Here is a 21,931-nt window from a genome sequence, read left to right on the forward strand (position 1 = left end):
CGAGACAAGATTTGTTTGATCATGCCTTCCGTCGGACGGGGAAGTAAATGTTGGCACCGGTCGTTAGCTCATGAGTAAAATCATGAATATTTTTTATGAATTCATGAATATTCGTAAAAATATAAATAAATATATAATTTAAAGGTGATGTCACGTTTTTTTTCCTTCAAAATTTTTGAGGAAATAGCCTTAAATATAACCAAAAGACTGACGAAAAATGCAGGATGGTATGTCTCTCCTACAAAAATACAAAAATCATTTACTAAAACTGTTTTTTTTTTGAAAAGTGGTCTAAACGTCATAATTTTTGAAAACCGGTAGTGGGAATCGATTCTCCAGACAATTTTACATAAAAGTCTCCATATTGACCACTTTCCTATGTCCAATCCTTGGGAAGATACAGCGGTTTTAAAAATAAAAATGTTGATAAAATGGGTTTTTTTGTAGGAGAGACATACCATCCTGCATTTTTCGTCAGTCTTTTGGTTATATTTAAGGCTATTTCCTCAAAAATTTTGAAGGAAAAAAAACGTGACATCACCTTTAAATTTAAGTTTTAGACTTAAAAGTCAAAAAATCTCATAGATGTGGCGTGTACTTTTGTTTCAGCGTATTTTTTTTTTCAGAAAGTCCGTCCAATTTCCTACAAGTTTGTGTTTGACCACTTTTTAATACGACGCAACGGCTTCGAGATACAGTAATTTTTAAATTACAAAATACAAAAATATTTAAATACCTTACGCCCTTCTCAAATGTTATTTTCGAGTACTATTGACTCCATATACACACAAATGGCTCATATAGGCCTAGGATAACATGTCTCCAAAGTTTCATTGCAATCGGAGAGGGTTGGGTACAAAAGTACCAGAAAAATTCCTGATTTGAGCTGGAATTGCTCTAAAGTGGTTTAATAATTTTTTAAATAAATCATCAAAGTATAATTTAAATAATTATTTTTAAGATTTTTTTCTAAACTATAACAACTTACAGGTACAACTTTTGTACCGGTTAGGTGAACAGGTTTTGCTGAATCGGTTTGATTTTGAAACAAAATGACTTTTCATGCAATTTGATGAAGTTTGATATGTCGGATGAGTGTAATCTTCAACAAAAAATGTTTCCACTGTTTTACTAAAGTATGTACAGTAAACAATAAAAGTTTATCAAACTTTTTAAGACAAATTTGTATGAAAAGGTACTTTTATTATATTTTTAACGCAATGTACAGATGAAGCCCTTTCCAAAACACTATAAAACATTGAGGTTTGAACACCGCGGTAAACCAAAATCAAATTAACAATACAACTCCAATGTCACCACCACTGCCGGAACCTTTATTGTTTTATGGTCGTAGAAGGTGTCCTTCACTTTTGGTACAATGACTGTCAATGATGGTTCTGAATACAGGGTACAGAAATAGTAAAATGCAATGGAAGAATAATCACGATATGTTAAATGCTTCTACAAACAATACAAAGAAAACCATTTTTTGATTGAAACATTCTGAATCAAGATTTGAATGTTTTTCTATAACAAACATGGCCGCCAAATGGCCGATCTGGAATGATGCCTTCCAGAGCCTTAATTTGATGTTGTTGTTAATTCTTTATATCTGGCAGCTTTAACCTGTGCGGTCACTCGCTGCCCTGATAACTTAACAACTGAATTGAACATAACTCGCTCCAAAGAAACACGTGTGCGAAACTTGATAGTCTTATGATGACGCTGTTGTGTATAAAAGAATGTAGAACAGTTTTGAATGTTGCATAACGAGAGGCGCTTAATTTTGTTTTATTTGATCAAACCATAAATTTAAGAACGATCACACTTTCAAGTTTTACCAGGAGATACATAAAGATTTCTGGATATTTATTTCTGTATTGTTTTCATTTAATTGATATGATACATGAAACTGAAAGGCAGAATCAAAATAAATCTTTATTATTTGTCATTAATTGAGTTACTGTTGGCGTTAAGCTACCCAGAAAATAAACTCACAAATCTCAATGTTTCCCCTTTTCGGCTGTAAAAGCGATTAAGGACACTCCTAATGGATTCACATCCGTGCTCCAACCACCGTCTCTCTGCCCTCCTCCACACAAAGGCAAAAGGCATTAATTATATTGACGCAAACATGGATTGTTTCATCCGAGTTAAAAGATTCACTTTTGTAATTCAATTTGCCAAAGAGCAAACCTTTCCGCTGCCGAGTTTCAGGTTCCACTCAACTGCTTTTTGGCTTTGTTGAGAAAACATGAAGAAAAAGCAGTTCGTCGGAACGTTTGCTCTCTTAATGAAATATTAATCATCATTTACTTCCACTTAAAACGATTGAACAAGTGTCTGCCTGACAGTCGTTTTCTGAGGGTTGGAGTTTTAAGGAGTTTTAGGGAGTTTGCGGGAAGGGTATGTGGCGCTTCGACTGCTGGATGAGGGGATTATGTTTTAATTAAGTGATTGTTAAGCGATATTTCTGTATTGTCTTATGGAATAAGTTATATTCATATTAAAACTATTATAATCAACTTTTGGTATTTATACATTTTTGAGAAAAAATGATTTCAATCAGCAAATGCTACAATATATCGTAATGCGCTGTATAGTGTGCATTCAACATTAAGATTTTAAATTGGCAATATCCATGATTTATTAACATTTTTGTAGCTCAAAAAGTCAGAATTCAAAGTTATTTTTCAGGCTTACAGTCATCCCACATATTCGGTACAGCCACAAATTTAGAACACTTTGATGATAATTTGTCAATAGCATGCCAAAAGTAGCTTTTCTGTCGACCTTACTATTTTTAGAACCTTCATTTGGACATTATCTTGCTATTTCACTAGTAAAAGTAGTACTTTTTGAGCAAAAAACTTCATTCCAAGACTATTTTGTGCAGAGCAGCAAAACACTGCCACCAAATAGCCTGTTTCATAATTGTGGGATGTTATTGTGCCTCCCACAATTGTGGAACACCTGAATTTAACTGATATTTTCACAAAAAAAAAGTAATCAAACCATGTATAAAACATCACTAAGCTTGAGTTTCATTTGTTTCAGTGTGTGAAGTCATTAATTTGTTATAAATATGTACTCATGGAGAGATCCAAAGTTTGTTTACATTCGTAAGAAAAAAGTGTTCCGAATTTGTGGATTTCAAGGGTCAAAGTAATTCTTCAAAAACTTCATATAAAAGTAAAAATTTGCAGATGTTCGATACAGCATTCGAAAGATCGCAAGAAAAGCTTTCAAATGAAGGTAAAAGCGAATCATTAAGTTCAATTATCGATTTGCTATGATTTTTTGAACATTGGCCGATCTGGAAACCGTTCCGACTATGTGGGATGACTGTATCTTTTTTCTTAGCTATAGGACATCGATTTATCCAAAATTGGTCATTTCTTTTTCTTTGATGTTATAATAGCTGGATCAACATGTTTCAATATGGGTCATTCCACCTGAAGTGTGCAAGAAAAAATGCAAATTTGAAAATTACCATCTCCAATTCTGCTCAAATTTGGCAGAGCTGTTGAGACTATCAAAACATGAAAAAATGCCGAATTTCATCCAAATCGGACCACCCCCTCCATTTTTGTATCCTCCCAAAAAATCGACTTTTTGGCGATTTTTAAGCGAAACCCCTTTCTTCAAACGACGATAACTCAGGAACCACAAATCTTAGAGGGTCGGTCTTGGACTCAATTTTGAAGGAAATTGGACGTAGAATCCATTTCCGTGATCAAAATTTAGATTAAAATATTTGTTCTATCTGTATTGCGCAATTGAAAACTTTAAATGGCCGTATCTCAAAACAGCCCTGTTTATTTTTTTGATTTGACCTCACCATCGTGTTCCCCGGCCAATTTTACATAAGAATCACTTATCGACAGAAAGGAATATGTTTCGTTCCAGAGATATCGAATTTTAAAGTTTTGAGTATTCAATTTTTGCCTAATTTGCTAATGATTATTTGGGATGAAATCTTATTTCAATAAATAACCAGGTAGTAATTATTGATCAGCACGACTGAGTGCTTCTAGCAGATGCGGCGAATGAAGCTAATGTAGGTAATCTCAAATACTCAAAACTTTAAAATTCGATATCTCTGGAACGAAACATATTCCTTTCTGTCGATAAGTGATTCTTATGTAAAATTGGCCGGGGAACACGATGGTGAGGTCAAATCAAAAAAATAAATAGGGCTGTTTTGAGATACGGCCATTTAAAGTTTTCAATTGCGCAATACAGGTATAACAAATATTTTAATCTAAATTTTGATCACGGAAATGGATTTTACGTACAATTTCCTTCAAAATTGAGTCTAAGACCGACCCTCTAAGATTTGTGGTTCCTGAGTTATCGTCGTTTCAAACTAGGAGGTTTGGTCAAAAATCGTCAAAAAGTCGATTTTTTGGGAGGGTACAAAAATGGAGGGGGTGGTCCGATTTGGATGAAATTCGGCATTTTTGCATGTTTTGATAGTCTCAACAGCTCTGCCAAATTTGAGCAGAATCGGAGATGGTAATTTTCAAATGCTGTTCCGCTTCAGATGGAATGACCCATATTTAATTTGATTTCCAGGAATACTCAAAATTTTCAGAATACAATTACCAAGAACATACACAAATAGCTGCACTTCACCCAATCGTTTACTTTTCCGCACATTATCCAAATTACCCGCGAGCGATGGCCATCTGATCAAACACATTTTCGGCAAATTTTTCTCCCCTTCAAAATTTTATGATTACCGCATGCAGTTTTACAAGTAGAAAAAAGACCCCTACAGTTTGATGTAACCCTCAGGCTGATCTCGTTTACTCATTACGAGGTACACTCTAATTTTCTCCTTCAGAAACGAAAAAAGTGCGTTTAAGCAAAACTGGAAAATATTTCCAACGCAAATCACAATATTTGCATTCCTCGAAACTTGAATTAGCATGCTTGGCAGACTTTTGGCAGAGGTTCCCTCTGGGAAATGTACGGCCCTAGACAGTTTACTTTGCAATCTCGCAACCCCTCTCAATGCGCCATCCCAGCCATAGCCAATCGAGATGAAGTGGGAAAGTAATTCGGTTAGGTGTCCTCGTGAAGCAAGAAAGCCGTGACGCCATACGACCAACGACGATGGGTGGAAAAAAGTGCAGGAAAATGCGCCCTTTTTGCCATCAAATCATCAAGAGTTGCCCTCGGGCAGTGCAGATCCACGCGAGTGTGGTGTCCTACGGTTGATGGGTAATACAATATTTGGCATTTCCGACGTTTGCACACAACAAGTGCGTCAATTTCCACGCTTTGGAGCCGCGTATTATGATGGCTTTATTTACCTTCCCAGGAGAAAGGTAAATACGAGGGCTTTTTCGATAATTGTTTATGTGCCTTCGTGAAAGAAAATCTTCCGGGCTTCACTGGGAAATTGAGAAATTGGCGCGAAATGATTAAGTTTATGGAGAAACAAAGGATCATTCCTTATTCATCAGAACGGGCATGGTTTTCTTGGAAGGTTTTAAAATATCATCACAAAGCTCCATTAAAGTTATCAAAAAAAATGTCAGCGCATTCGTAAAATCCACAGTTAGAGTTATTCTGTATAAAATTCATGTTCAAAAAAATTTGTTGTTTTCAACATCCATAACATTTTTTTTTAAACACAATCTTTTACAATTTTCTGGATTTCGATTTAAATGTTTTCAAAATCTACAAAGTTATTTATGATTTTCAAGATATCGTCAACTTAGATATTACGGATTTGGTCATAATATTGCTTTTTTGCAATTCCGTCGTGAAACTATTTACTTTTCCTGTCATTCTTGAACGACGAAATAGCCTACTTTTCTGTACCAAAAATAACAGAATCGAATAGCAACACTTTTCAAAATAAATGCTGAAAAGTTCTACTTTTCAGCACTCAAATGGGTGCTGAAAAGTTGAACTTTTCAGCACTTGTTTCGAAAAGTAACACTTTTCAACATTTTTTTTGATTTAAACGATTCATTGACAAAATACATGAAAATTCGACATAAAATTTCACTCAATGGGTGTTTTTTGAAATTGCAAAAAATGTTGTAAGGAACTCGTTGCAAAACTTGATTTTTTCTGCACTCTTCCTATTCATCCAACTCGGTGAACCTCGTTGGATAAATGTACGACTCGTGCTGAAAAAATCTTCTTTTTGCAACTTGTTGCATAAACTACTTTTTTGTACGTTGTTACAAAACCAAAAACAATGTACTTTTTCGATAGCACCTGAGTGTCGAAACCGGTTCACAGTTAACCAATTCATTTGAAATCTCTACAAATTTTCTTTTCAAAATTGTCTAAAATAAAGGTAATTTTTGTAACTTTTGTAATTTTTGTATTTTTTGTAATTTTTGTAATTTTTGTAATTTTTGTAATTTTTGTAATTTTTGTAATTTTTGTAATTTTTGTAATTTTTGTAATTTTTGTATTTTTTGTAATTTTTGAAATTTTTGTAATTTTTGTAATTTTTGTAATTTTTGTAATTTTTGTAATTTTTGTAATATTTGTATTTTTTGTAATTTTTGTAATTTTTGTAATTTTTGTAATTTTTGTAATTTTTGTAATTTTTGTTATTTTTGTAATTTTTGTAATTTTTGTAATTTTTGTAATTTTTGTAATTTTTGTAATTTTTGTCATTTTTGTAATTTTTGTAATTTTTGTATTTTTTGTAATTTTCTTAACTTTTATAATTTTGTAATTTTTGTAATTTTTGTAATTTTTGTAATTTTTGTAATTTTTGTAATTTTTGTAATCTTTGTGATTTTTGTAATTTTTAAAATTTTGCACCTGAAAAAAGGCGTGTTCAAAATCGATTTTCATATAACACCCTAATGACCAACAGATTTTTTTTAATTTCTTCAAATCATCAACGACAATAACAGTGTTCAAAAGTTCATTGAGTGCTGGAAAGGTCAACTTTTCAACACTTGTATCAAAAAGCAATTCTTACTGATACTTTTTTAGTTATCGAGTTGACACGGTAGCTAAACTTAAGCGTTAAAACAAACGTTTCACTGAAAAAAAAAACCCATTTAAAACTTTTAATTAAAATACTCAAAACAAAAAAGTTGTAAGGAACTTGATTTTTCCATTACCCCAAAAATGGTTAGTGGTGGAAGTGAGTGTTGATAAAATAAATCATATATGTCTTTGATGATGTAACAGGCAATCAACAACTTACCTTTGATTAAAAATACGAAAACCTTTTTTTTATCCGTGATTAGATTTTCTGAAGTTTCTTAAAAACATTCGGATAATCTGGATGTGGTGCAACCTGCTTCTAATAATTGGATTAATTATTTTTATAGATGAGGTGGGCAGTGTGATACAAACTACAATGTGTGCAATTTATCAGCGTTATAAAATTATTTTAAGAATTTACCATTCTGAGAATACAGCTCACTCACTCACTCTGAGAATACAGCTCACTCAAAACTTGGACATTTAATCCCCAAGGTTAACCTTGCCCCTACTCTCCAATTTCGCAATGATGTGGGCATGAAATCCATTCACTCAAACCACTTGCCCCAGTGAAAACTGAATCTTTCTTCGTCAGAAAAGCTTCCAAAACGATGATTCCCCAAAGGCAAACATAAGGCTCCATTTTGCACTCGAAATTGGTTGATGGGCAAGCACTTACCAACTCTACACTCACTCACTTACTCTGCTGAAGAAAAGCGAGGCCAGAGGGAAAAGGGGGAGAGTAACGCTACGTTACGATGTGTTATTTTTTGCTTCCCCAGCAGCTTCAAATGTTTCATTTTTAATTGAAGTTAATGGAAAATAAATGACACGAGGAGAGGCCAAGGCGGGAGTGTAAGCTGTTTCGTTCTCCCTAGCTTTCTGAGCTGAACCGCTATACGATGTTCCGGCTAGATTGCTCACAAAGTCTTGTGGAGTATCGTATTCATCTGGGAGATGGGGGGAAAGCAATCCTATATGGACTGCAAATGTAAGTCTAGGATGAGTTTTCCTTCGACTGTGGGAAAGGGGAGAAAGTTTTTAATGAGGAGTTCTGCAGAAAACAAAAAAAGATCCAGTGTAGAACAATACTAATTGTTTTAAAGATAAGACAAGACAAGACAAGACAAGACAAGACCAAAGACCAAAGACCAAAGACCAAAGACCAAAGACCAAAGACCAAAGACCAAAGACCAAAGACCAAAGACCAAAGACCAAAGACCAAAGACCAAAGACCAAAGACCAAAGACCAAAGACCAAAGACCAAAGACCAAAGACCAAAGACCAAAGACCAAAGACCAAAGACCAAAGACCAAAGACCAAAGACCAAAGACCAAAGACCAAAGACCAAAGACCAAAGACCAAAGACCAAAGACCAAAGACCAAAGACCAAAGACCAAAGACCAAAGACCAAAGACCAAAGACGGAAAAATGACAAAAACTGGAAGGAAACGCTTATAGACAAAAGGTCAAAGACAGAAAGTTAAAGACAGAAAGTTAAAGACAGAAAGTTAAAGACAGAAAGCTGAAGACAGAAAGTTCGTGTCAAAATTACGAATACAAAAAGTCAAAGACAAAAGGAACAGACAGATGAACAAAGACTGAGTACAAAGACAGAAGAATAAAGACAGATGGACAAAGACAGAATGGCAACGACAGAAAATCAAAGGCAGAAGGAAAATAGCCAGCAAGACAAACTAAGAAGATAAAGAACAAAGGTAAAAAGTCCGAGGGACAAAAACAGAAAGTCAAAGACAGAGTGATGAAGACAGAAGGACAAGAAAGAAGAACACAGTCATAAGGAAAAATACATAAGCACAAAGTCAGAAGGACAAAAACAGAAAGTCAAAAACAGAGGGACAAAGACAACAGGTCAAGGTCATAAGGTCATAAGGTCAAAGACAAAATGTTAAAAACAACAGGTCAAAGACAAAATCTAATCTAATCTAATCTAATCGAACACAAGCGCAGCCAGTCCGAAGAAAGCATCCGGGAAGAACTTATGGTTAGATTACGCCTCAAGTTCTTTCTTGTCATTATTAATGATTGCAGTACCTTCGAGAACCCCCGAAATGTATTACACTCACTAAAGCGGCCCGGCCTACTGCGTTGCATTAACCGCAAGAGACAGATTCTATGAACGGAACCCACATTTCATGGAATCATCAGGGGATGAAGAAGAAGTGGGGACATACCGCACCAACCACTTCGTGTTATTTATAGAATATGGTGTGTGGTGTTTGTAGGGGAATTGTTGGGAGAGGGATTGTTGTATTATTTAGTAAATGACCTTGTGACATTATTTCACCACTACGGATTAATTCACTCAGGGGGTGTCAACCCCTCGGTGGCCGAGTGGCTAGAGCATCTGACTTCCAACCCAAAGGTGTGAGTTCGAATCCCACCTGATTCCATGCGTTTTTTGTTCATATTCAAAGTTCAATTATAGTCGAATAATTTCAAGAAGACCGGCCGGGAATCGAACCCGGAACCTTCCGCTTATGAGGCGGGAGCCGTAGCCATTAAGCCACGGGCCGGTCTAAAAAAAAAAAAAAAAACAACAGGTCAAAGACAAAAGGTCAAAAACAACATGTCAAAGTCGGAAGGTCAAAAACAGAAGAAGGTACAAGAATAGAGGAAAAAAATAGGATAAGAATACATAGTTGGTAGAATAGACAAATCAAAAAATAAGACAACATGGCATAAAAAAGACCAAAATCACATTGCAGAGAACTCTCTCCTAAAGGTCCTGCTTGAAAATATGGGAGGAAACTCAAGTACCGACTGTATGTGTGGGTGTGTATTATTCCTTCTCTGAGTGTTTGAGTGGGGGCCAAATCGGGAGGCAGAAAAGTGCACGACGAAGAAGATGCTTTTTCGCAATTGCAATTTCCACTCGTCCCACATGTGGTGGTGCTCCCAAACTCGAGTGTTAATTTTTTCATCTCATTCGTTCTTGCTTTTTTCTTTTTCCCACTTGCCAGCGAACCCACCCACTCATACTCGAGGTGCACTCGAAAAGTGCTTTATTACCCTCTGCGAAAAGCTAATGAATGGTGGGTCATTTAGTTGATGAGAGTGTAAATAAGAGTGAAGCGGCGTAGCGCAAACAGACTGTGACACACGCACACACTGTCGGAGTCGGGACACGTGCAAGGATTCGGCAATGAATATTTCATTGGGTTGTGCTGTAATGAAGCATTGTTTATTGTAATTTTCAGTTTTTGAGGTTTGGGGTCAAAATGTAAACGAATCAACAATTCATCAGCATTGTTGCAGATTCAAATGAGTTTCGAAATCAATTAGCTGTTGTGTTTTCAATGTTGGAATAATGTTGTACGACTTCACAAACTCATTTCAACATTAAGCAAATAAATATAAAGTCTGCTTAAAATTCTGCATGAGTCATAAATTGTAAATTGACAAAATTATGAATGATTTACAATCCAGAACCAAAAGATCAAACACGATTATCATTCAGACGTATAATTGGATTTAGTACATCTTTAGCATGAGTCAAATGCACATCCAGACAAAAAAAAAAGAAAAATGTTTCGTTCCCGCTGAGCAAATAGCTCACATAAATCAAACAACAATAAAAAGAAACCCGGAAAACCATTTCGTTTGTTGGAGAAAACCTCCTCGCGTCCGAGGAGGGTAAAAAGCCAACCTCCAGCCCAAGACTTATGACGAACTTTTACTTTCCACAAATCCATTTCTTGGCCTGTTTACTTCTAATTGCTAAAATTCCTCGGGAGGATTCAAACGAGAGGGAAAACCGTCTTCCGGAAGTCAGTGTCTCAAGGTGGGGGATAAAATTTATCTGTCGCCATTTTGCAACTTTTTTGGCTCCCCTCGACGACGTCGAGTTTTAAATCCAACTTGATGAAAATCATCCAAACAGAACCCACCAAAAACGGACGCACGATTTCGCACGGCAGGAGGGAGATTAATGCTAAATTATATCATAATTTAGATTATCCCGGTGTCGGTCCCTTGGGGGAATTCCTGGGCGCAGTTTCGCAGTGTGTTTCGCAACATTGACTCCGGGAGTTATGACTGCGCGGAACCGGATGAGGAAGTTTTCACAAACGACCGGTTGGAGCGGTGACCCTTAAAGATGGAATATTAGCTAGAATCGTTTCGAATTTTTACTTCAAATTGCATCAAATTTAACCAGTTTGGCGATACATGTTACATGATATGACAAAACTTGATTAGCCATCAACTTCCTTTGAGCAAATCTGCTTTCCAGGGCCGTAGCCAGGATTTTTGTTCGGGGGGGGCTTGGGTGCAAAAATTCAAGGAGTATAAAAATCAGCAAATCATTTATACCATCACTTGGTTTGTGGTATAATTATTGAGATGAATTGTAAAATTTTAATGTAATGTATGCAAAAAAGTTTTCGAAGATTTTCATATTAAGTTATCAATGTATTTATTGAAGAAACTCGTTCGTCATTTTTTTTCTTTATTTTAACAGCTAGTTTGTATTAAAGGAGTAGAGAAAGTGTTTTTTTAACATTTTCTTGAATTGTTTAATTGTAATCCAATTTCGTGATAAACGTCGCTAAATTTAAAATATACTTAACTTGAATCAAATTTTTGAAAGCATAATTTTTTTTTTAAAGAAATATTGATTTATCTAACCATAAGTATTATGTTTTCTGTATTTTATACTGAGAGAAATTTTAAACCGTCTGGATTTACATTTTCAGCTGTGTGATAATTGTGATGGTTTATCTAACATTTTTCATTTTTTCTAGCACAACATAAAACTCATAACTGGAATATTTGTTTTTCTTAAAATTTTATAAACAAACTTAAACAATGATTTATTTTAATTGTTCTAAGCTATTGAAGCCATTTCATATTTTGCGAAGCTCCTGGTGCTCTCAAAAATAAATAATTTTAATGAAATACAAAAAAATATAATCGTTGAAATTTCAGCTTCTGAAGTGTCTCCATGGCAACAAAAAAAATTACGTCGAATCCCAAGTTTACATCAACTGAGTTTACATGTGATTCATTTTTTTCCGTGTCGAGTAAATTCACATTTTTTTTCTGTGTAGGCCTATAATAAATATATATTTGAAGAAAAAAAATCAGTGCCTGTGTTTAATTTTAATGTGTTAAAAATTTAGATAAAATGTATTAAATTGATTTTTAACGCCAAAATATTCACTGGAAGAGTTGTTAATAATGCATATGTAACCATTTTTAAATGCATATGTAACCGTTAAAATTTTCCTCGATTGCATCAAACATTAAAACGAATCATGTTTAACTTTAATATTCCGACTAAACGCCATTTTCAAATTCATTACTCATTGTATTCTAAAAATTGGTCCAGAATTTGAGCAAAAATAAAATTTTAAAACATGACAAAAAAATTTAATCAGATCTCAATTCTAAAGATAATTTTTTAATAAAATTTTAATCTATATACATGTTTAATAATTTAGGACTGTAACCATTTATTAAAATCGATGTTTGTTCAAGAAATATCTTGACTCTAGGAACAAAATCCTGCACATTTTATGGTTTAGAAATTTTATATTTACGAAACCTTGCTAAATTAAAAATAAAGAAAAGTTTATGTAAGAATTCATAAATTGATTAGTTTTATCCTGTAAATCTAATCTTAGTCTGCTCTTGAATTCAAACATACCAATATTCGAAGCATCAAAAAAATAAGATTATTAAAACATAATTTATTGAAATGATTGAAAATTATTTTTTGAATATCTTTATATAAAAATGATAAAAAATGTTTTTTTTATAATTTAAGGATTTTTTTAGTTGTAATTATTTTATATTTTTTATGTATTTGATTTGTTTCATTTTTGGAATTTCTGATTTTTTTGAAATTATCATGTGTAATTATTATCTCAATTTTTTGTTTTAAAAGTAAAGAATACTTTATGTAAGAATTCTTAAATCAATTACATTTTTCCTGTAAATCAAATCTTAGTCTGAATTTTGCTACAAGAACTATATTTTACTTTCAAACGAAAATTTTAAAAAATGTCCTGTAGTACGGAGACTCTTAAAACTCCATACAAAAAAATCTCAAGGAACGGTCAAGAAAAGGTTTACGAAAAGACTTCTCTTAAGCGGTACGCAGCTGAAAAGGAACAGAAACAAAAAGCGTCGTTTGATATTTCTTCGGGAGCAATATGTGTTGATGAGATTTTGATTTGTTTATTTGGATGCGACTGAAAATAACGTTTGAAAATAATGTATTCGCTTAAATAATATTGAAGAATTGCCTCATGAAGCTGACTATCAAAACGCTGAATCTTAAAATGCTGAAATTAGGGAAAAGCCATTACAAAAATCACTTAATTTTCTGGTAAATATAAATTAATTTAGGAATACTAGAATTCAAACATAAAAATATTTAAAGCATCCAAAAATTAAGATTGAAAAAACATAATTTATTGGATTTTGAATAACTTAATTTTAAAATGATATTTTTTTTAGTTTAAGATTTCTTAAGTATCAATTATTTTATTAATTTTTCAGTTTTAGATTTTTTAATTTTTGGAATTTCAGAATTTGTGATATTATTCTGTTGAATTGTTATCTTAAATTTTTTATGTTTTTATTATTTTTATTTTTGATTTCTGGCATTTCTTTGTCTTATACCAAAAAAATTAAATCAAAAATTATGAAAATTTAGAAATTTGAAAGTGTAAAATTTTTAAATCTTCAATTAGCCGTTGCGAATATTATTCTGAAGTTTATGTCACTAAACTATGACCAAAGTTGAGAGGGTTACAAATTAAAACTACAAGGTATGGTTTTATTATTTTAAAAGTGTTCAAAACACACTTTAAATCAGTACAGTTGTTTTGCATCATTAGTTTTCAAAATATCTAGCTGATGGCGAAATCCTTTTTTCGTGAGAAAAAACTTTCCGCGGTTCCGCGACATGTTACAAAAATTCTAAATATTTTTAAACGAGCCCAAACATGTCGTATATGATTATCAAAGCAGGAAAAACATTTCAAATTTGTTTTCCGGACCGACCTGGTCGCTGGTCCTAAAAAGACTTAATCGAAATAAGTTATTTCCATTAAAATTGTGAAGCTATTTTTTTTTTAATATTGTATTTGCTCTCTGTTTTTTGGTCCATTTTGAAAAGGTGGCAACATAAACTTTGGAAAATATTTACAATTGATATTCAGAAATAAGAAATTATAAAAAAATAATAAAGAAATTTTAAAATTTTCAAAATGCAAATTCTAATCTGTAAAATCAAAAAATAGAAATTAAATAGTTTAAAAATGAATTACTAATCAGAAATTATATAATTTGAAAGTGATGTTTAATTAATTTAATTTCAGAGTTTTTGAATCCAGGCTTAATTTTTTTTAACGTTTTGAATATTTTTATCATTTTATTTCTTCCTTTAAAAATCGCAAGCTCATGCACAAAGTGAATATAAGTTGATAATAAGTATTCACTTAGTTGATCTTCCGATTTTTGATATATTAAATAAAAATTGGAGATTGGCCACGGTGGAAACTAAAAAATGTGACCAAAAGAAAGCATTTTGGACGAGTGGTTTCGGAAAAAAGGTTTACGAAAAAGTAATAAAAAAATACACACAGATATTTCTCAAGCATTTTTCTCTAAGGTCTTAGATATGTAACTAACCATATTCTTAAAACCAAAACGATAAAATTAGAATTGTATTTCTGATAATAGTCAAAATTCACTCAAATGTTTTTCATATTAAATGCTTTCGTTTTTGAAAACAAAATCTAAATATTTTTGAGAAATTATGATAAATTTTGAAAAATGTAGTGAAAAAACATGTATTAACAGTTTAAAGGTTTTAATGCAAATAAAGGAGGGCTATTAATTTTACAATCCAAATTCGACTAGCCGAAGCCTCGGTTATCCAAAGTTTCGATTATCCGAAGTTCGAAGGACTTCGGATAACCGAATCAGGAACAAATGAAATCGGCATGTTTTATTTGCTTGTTTTTAACATCAAATTCGGCATCTGTTTTTTTAATGGTCCAATACACCAAGTTTTTGCTTTTTGGGTGTTTTTTAATACCCCTGACGGTTTCAAAAGCACCCAAAAAGCAAAAACTGTAAATTTGGTTTATTAGACCTTTAAAAAAAACACCAGAAATATTTCTTGACCTCCATTTTGACCGCCACATTGAATCCAAAAATTCTAAATTATTTTATGGTTCTTCAGGGGTCATACTTAAGTTCTAAAATCAAAAATAAGACAACAAGATCTAAGGATTTTTGCTGTCCCTATTCAGACTGTAGTCCCGATTCGCCCCAGATGACGGTAATTATTTCTATGTAGCCCCTTAGAGCAGTCCGCTCGGAAATTGCTATTTTCGAAGGTTAATAACTTTTTAGCAAAAAACCCAAAAAAATAAGGTGTCTTCGGGAAAGTTTTTCCAAATTTAAAGAAGATATTAGTTCTGAAAATTGATAAGAACTGGATAGTTATTGCGCCTTCCATTGGTCAAAAACTGAAACATTTGCTTTTCTCCATACAATTGACGATTTTGCCCAAACTTGGTGGTCAGTGGTCAGAAAAAGCTCAAATTTTGGAACTTAGGCTAGTGATGCGTAAATCTTTGATTTCAGGGGATAGCCCCAAGTAAGCCCAGATTTGGACCATCCTAACCAATGTAATGCTAAAACTACAAGATAAATGAGATTTTACTGAATGGAACAATGTTCAAATCTGCAGCTCAATTTTTAAATATCCAAATTTTGGATCCATAATCTACAAAAACTGAGCCCGGCAATGGACAGGCAAATTACAGTGAGTCAAATATTTGTCCGTACCCCCCGTACGGAAAATGTTTGTGATATAAAAGTACATAAAATTCGACTAAAGTGCCATGTTATGTACATCAATCGACGCGACAGAATGTCCTCTTTAAGACACTGTCATTGGATTTGCAAAAAACTTTTTCTTAAAAAATACAAAAATAGTTTACTGAAAAAAGTCAAAAAAAGAGGTCAAATAATTGTCCGTACCCCTTGTAAAAGTACAAAATCTGATCGATTTAAGTGAATTTATTTATGAAATGTTGTTTATGTGTCAAATACTAGTACCTCTAGCCAGTTTGTGACAACTTTGAACTTCTGATAACTTTGTTTAGTTAGTTTATATTAAGAATTGGTTTAAATTTAGTTTTTTAAAGTAAAACTTATCAAAACATAAGTTTATAAACAACTATTTTTATAAAATTGCTATTTTATGTTGTAAGAGTCTCTATTTAACAAGTTTTAACAATATTTGTTCGAAATATACTTTGTTTTCATCTTTTTTATTGACATTTTTCGACCAAAAATACTGTTTCGGAACAATACCGTTAAACAATCCGGATTGTCCCGGAACCGGTTTAACCCCTCGGAGGGAAATTTTGTGGTGGTCAGATAAAGGACAAAAAAACCCATCTCTTGCAATTTAAAGCATCCAATTTCGTCCACTACAGCCCGATTACGAGTCCCTAGTCTGAAATTTGAAATTTTCAAATTCCCCAAGCAAAACATTCTGTCCCAGGACGGTACAAAAATTCTCAGTACGGAAAGTGAAAATTTCAAATTTCAGACTAGGGACTCGTAATCGGGCTGTAGTGGACGAAATTGGATGCTTTAAATTGCAAGAGGTGGGTTTTTTTGTCCTTTATCTGACCACCACAAAATTTCCCTCCGAGGGGTTAAACCGGTTCCGGGACAATCCGGATTGTTTAACGGTATTGTTCTGAAACAGTATTTTTGGTCGAAAAATGTCAATAAAAAAGATGAAAACAAAGTATATTTCGAACAAATATTGTTAAAACTTGTTAAATAGAGACTCTTACAACATAAAATAGCAATTTTATAAAAATAGTTGTTTATAAACTAATATTTTGATAAGTTTTACATAAAAAAACTAAATTTAATCCAATTTTTAATATAAACTAACTTAACAAAGTTATCAGAAGTTCAAAGTTGTCACAAACTGGCTAGAGGTACTAGTATTTGACACATAAACAACATTTCATAAATGAATTCACATAAATCGATCAGATTTTGTACTTTTACAAGGGGTACGGACAATTATTTGACCTCTTTATTTTACTTTTTTCAGTAAACTATTTTTGTATTTTTTAAGAAAAAGTTTTTTGCAAATCCAATGACAGTGTCTAAAAGAGGACATTCTGCCGCGTCGATTGATGTATAAAACATGGCACTTTAGTCGAATTTTATATACTTTTATATCACAAACATTTTCCGTACGGGGGGGTACGGACAAATATTTGACTCACTGTACTTAGTTTGATCAATCAATTCTTGATTCTCTATCTTACAAATTATTTCTGGGAAGAGAACACACAATCATTGATTTAAGATTTTTTTTAGGTAGTTCAATTTTAAAAAAATTGGAAAAAATTTCGGGGGGGGCTGCAGCCCGGAAGCCCCCCCCCCTGGCTACGGGCCTGCTGCTTTCCTTCTTGTAAACATCAGAGACCCAATTGTCCTCGGGTCTCCCCCCGCTTAAAGGATAACAGTTCATTCGCGCGCAATCTATTACTGGCGATCATCGGGTCTAAATGAAGAAATTATTCAATCACGACCGGGCATCAGTTTTATTAGCCCTGTTATCGGACACCATTAATCTAGTCCACACATGGCCGACTGCCGGCTGGAAAACTGAGTAGTGCGAGAGAAGTGCAGAATGGGATACTTTACCGTAGCGAGAAGCTAATTTGACGATGAAAATTTACGATTTATGATTTTGTGATTCTTTCCATGAATTAAAGGAAACGTGAATTAATTTTCATGATTTTTTAAATTTTATTCATGACTTGCGAACTTTCATGAATTTTCGTTCATGACTAAAGTCATGAAAAATATTCATGATTTTATGATTTTTTATGCACGCAGAATCTTTCCGTTTATATGATATTTTTATCATACAACAGAAAAATACATGCCACAGAACTTTTCTAATAACTTTTTAAATTTGTTCGGGTAACGATTCCTTTTTTTGAAATTTTGATGAAACTTTGTGTGACCAAAGACATTTTGCATAATTATTTCGTCCATATAAGTCTTCATTCAATTTTGACAACCATCCATAAAAGGCTGATCATTACGATGCTTTAAGAAAAGTGGTAGATATTGCATAGGACTTCTCCGATAAAAACGTTACTTAATCCACCCTTAGGTGGTTGGCGCCTTCTTCATATTTAAAGGGTGCTATCCAAAATGCAGAAAGTGCGTAAATAACACTCATGTGCTTATAACTTTTGATAGGTTTGTCAGATCTTCAATGTTTTGGACGCGTTGGAAAGGTCTTTTAAATACCTCTTTTTTCAATCTTCCGGACTTTTGTTAAAATCGTTTTTTTTTTGCATAACGTTTGAAGTACTTAACTAAACTGCAAAATTTTTAATAGCGACTTATGGGACCCCAAGACGGATCGAATGACGCCAAAACGGACAAAATCGGTTCAGCCAATGTCGAGATAATGAAGTGACAATTTTTTGATCAACATCCCACCACACATCCCAATTTGATTCTGAGTCGATAGGTACACATAAAGGTGGGTCTACGAGGTATAATTGATGAGTTCATTTTTCGAGTGGTTTTATAGCCTTTCCTCAGTAACAAGGCAAAAATAGCGGACTGTTAACTAAAAAATTGAATTGCACAATATAATTATTTTGAATATGTTTTAGATGCAAAAATTGGCAGGTTTTGAGATTTTCCTCAATTTACTTAAAATCAAATTTCAGATCTAAATATGTCTTTTTTCCAAAAGTACGGAAATTTTTATGATATTTTCCCTTTTAAACATTGTGAGTTGGGTCTGACTCATTTGCTGAGTTTCGTCACCTAAAACATCGACAACTTTTTTTGTGATCTTTTAATAAAATCCTTATTTTTTTTTTTTTGTAAAATCACGTTTTTCGCAACCAAAAAAGAATACAGTGGCTATTACTAGGAATGGTGCGTGACATCAAATTTCATGTAAATTTTATGTCGGAAAATAAAATCATTTAATTAGTTAAAAAAATGGCATCACTGCCTAATGAACGTGACCAACTTGTGTCAATGCTCAAAATATGGCATTTGTTGTGATCTGAAACATAACAAAAATCATAAATATTTATTTTGCGTAATTTGATTTGTTTCGTGTGAAATGTCGTTTTTTTAAGAGATTGAAACTATTTTGTCTGATAAGGCTTAATCAATATCTACAACTTTGCTCAAGACAACAAATTGAATAAATTACTTAACTGCCCATGGTCGCATAAATGTCCCATATGCATTTTCATCATTTTTGAGTTATTGATGCAGTTTGGTTCAAAATCGTGTGCTTTTTCAGAAGAGCCTATAACATCCAGTACTTTGTTCTAGAAATCAGGAGAAAATCCAGTTTTTTTTTCGTGAAAACTTAACACGTAGCCTTATGTGTGGGACAAACTTGCCTTGCGTTTTTCTCAGCTTGCTGTTTTTGCATATGGGACATTTATGTGAACATGGGCAGTTTATGCATTGACAGCTGCAAAAATGGTTTCATCCTAACGAAAAAAAAAATACAATTTTTGAAACTTTTTATGAAAACCCTTTAATGATTTTGTAACCGATATTATGTAAAATTTTGATTTATGTCGAGAATAGTTCAGAATAGTTGTCAATTATATCGAGCAGTTCCAAGTCAAATAGGGAATCGGTTGTACCCGACCCTCGCCGATTGCAATGAAACTTTGTTGACATGTTATCCTAGGCATATAAAAGCCATTTTTGTGTATATGGAGCAAGTTACACTCGATAATGACATTTGAGAAGGGCGTAAGTGTTTTAAATATGTTGGTATTTCGTAATTTAAATATTGCCGTATCTCGAAGCCGTTGCGTCGTATCAAAAAGTGGCCAAAGACAAACTTGTAAGAAATTGGACGGGCTTTCCGAAAAAATATACTGATAGAATAAAACACTCCACTTTTATGAGATTTTTCGATTTTTAAGTTTAAAAGTCAAACTTGAAGGTGAGCCCACGATTTTTTTTCGTTCAAAATTTTTGTGAAAGTAGCCTAAGATGTTACAAAAAGACTCACGAAAAAAGCAGGATGGAGCAACTCACCTAAAAAATATAAAAATCATTTACTCAAACTGTTTTTTTGGAAAGTGCTCTAAACGTCAAAATTTTCAAAAACCGAACATGAGAGTCGATTCTCCAGACAATATTATATAAAAGTCTCCATATTGACCATTATCCTAAGTCCAATCCAAAAGTACCCAATAAATCCTGTTTTGGGCTGGAGCTCTTTGTAAAGAGTTATACTTACGAAAACAGCATGATTCCAGAAAAAAGTTGTCCGATCAGGCCCAAAAATGGTGTGGGGGACCTTGACCGGAATAATTAGACCAGTACTTTTCGTTTGGCCATTAGGAGGACCTACGCCGTGTAAGAGTTGTACAAAAATGGCAATTTTTGTCGATTTTCGTTTCGTGTTTTTTGCTCGAAAATCACGTTTTAGACGAGTTTTGAGGACGCTATATCTTCTTTCAGGAGCAAGTTAGCACCATACTCTCTTGGGCAAAGTTGTAGAGCACATTTCAGAGCATCTGAATATGAGTCCGGTTTGGATATAACATGAAATCTTCTTATTTTCAGCTTTTTTTACTTCCACCGCTCTTTTGGGTCTGCCTATTGCTGCCAAAATCGATGAAATTTTAAGCGAACACTCACGAAAAGTAGCATTTATAGAGAAAATTTCCTGGCAACACTGGCTTACTCCAACAGGTGCTGCGGTGGTGTTGGTAGCTGTAAGGTCCCGGCGTAACGGACGCAGTTTGTTGGCTGCCAGTTCATCCTCCAGACCACCCCTGTCGCCGATTCCTCTGCGGATCCTACGGAACCTGATTCCGGTACCTCTGGAACCACTCGCGTCGCAACACCACTCCACGCAACGTGCACTTTCACTCACCGTTCATCCATGACTGTCAGTCTCTTGTTCCTCCTCTCTCGCGCCCTGTCGCTCTTCTCTATCACGACTACTACTGACACACCTCATGTGCCAAAGGGTATCACACTCGAAGAGATCAGACCCTACAGTAGCCACCCTTTGTTCTTTATTTGCTTCGCTTTTCGTTCGGTTTTCTTCAGCCTTCGATTGGAATGGGTAGTCAAAATTGAAACGTCAAAAGACTAAGCGCGTTTGTTTTTTGATGGCGCTTGCTAAGTATTTTTAATGTTTCGGGATTATTTTTCAAGTGAGTGACCAACTAATGTGCATCTGTGAATATGTTGCCGAATGTTGGGGGCAGTTTTGTATCGAAAGCGCCGTAAAAATGTAAGCGAAAGTGAAAAGTTGATTTTGGCGATATTCATTAAGCGTTTGAGGGTTTCTCGCGTGTGTCACTGTGTGTGCCAACAAAATGACGAGAAATGGTCTCGCTAAATAGAAATTAAGATCAAAAGTGCATTAAAATTGATCTTTTTGGCCAGTAAATGGCATAAATTTGCGTGCTTACTTGAGGCGGTGCTGATGTAGGTGAGTTTATAGCCTAAATAGCATTTTTGGAGCTTTAATCGAGCATTAAACTCTCCATATGACGAAGATAGGTGTTTGATTGGAAAGGGTATATTTCCCCTAAGTTCCATAATAAATGTCAAAACTGTGTTTTTTGATGAATTCGAACATCAACTTTAATTTAAAGTTTGTTTGAACGCTGTAGTTACTGCCAATACAATTATAATTCATAAAATTATAAGTTTACCAAAAATGAGAAACATGTCACTGAAATATTTCACTGGCGTCCGATGCACCGGGAAGGCATAGCAAAAATTAATGGTTTTGATTTCCTTAAATTCTAGCAAATTTCCATGAAAAATATCGATTGTTTTGATGTTAACAGCTTATTTGAGATATGAACAATATGAACAATCACTAACATTTCCGTCCGAA

Source organism: Culex pipiens, chromosome 2 (assembly GCF_016801865.2).
Source record: "Culex pipiens pallens isolate TS chromosome 2, TS_CPP_V2, whole genome shotgun sequence".
Taxonomy (NCBI): Eukaryota; Metazoa; Arthropoda; class Insecta; order Diptera; family Culicidae; genus Culex; species Culex pipiens.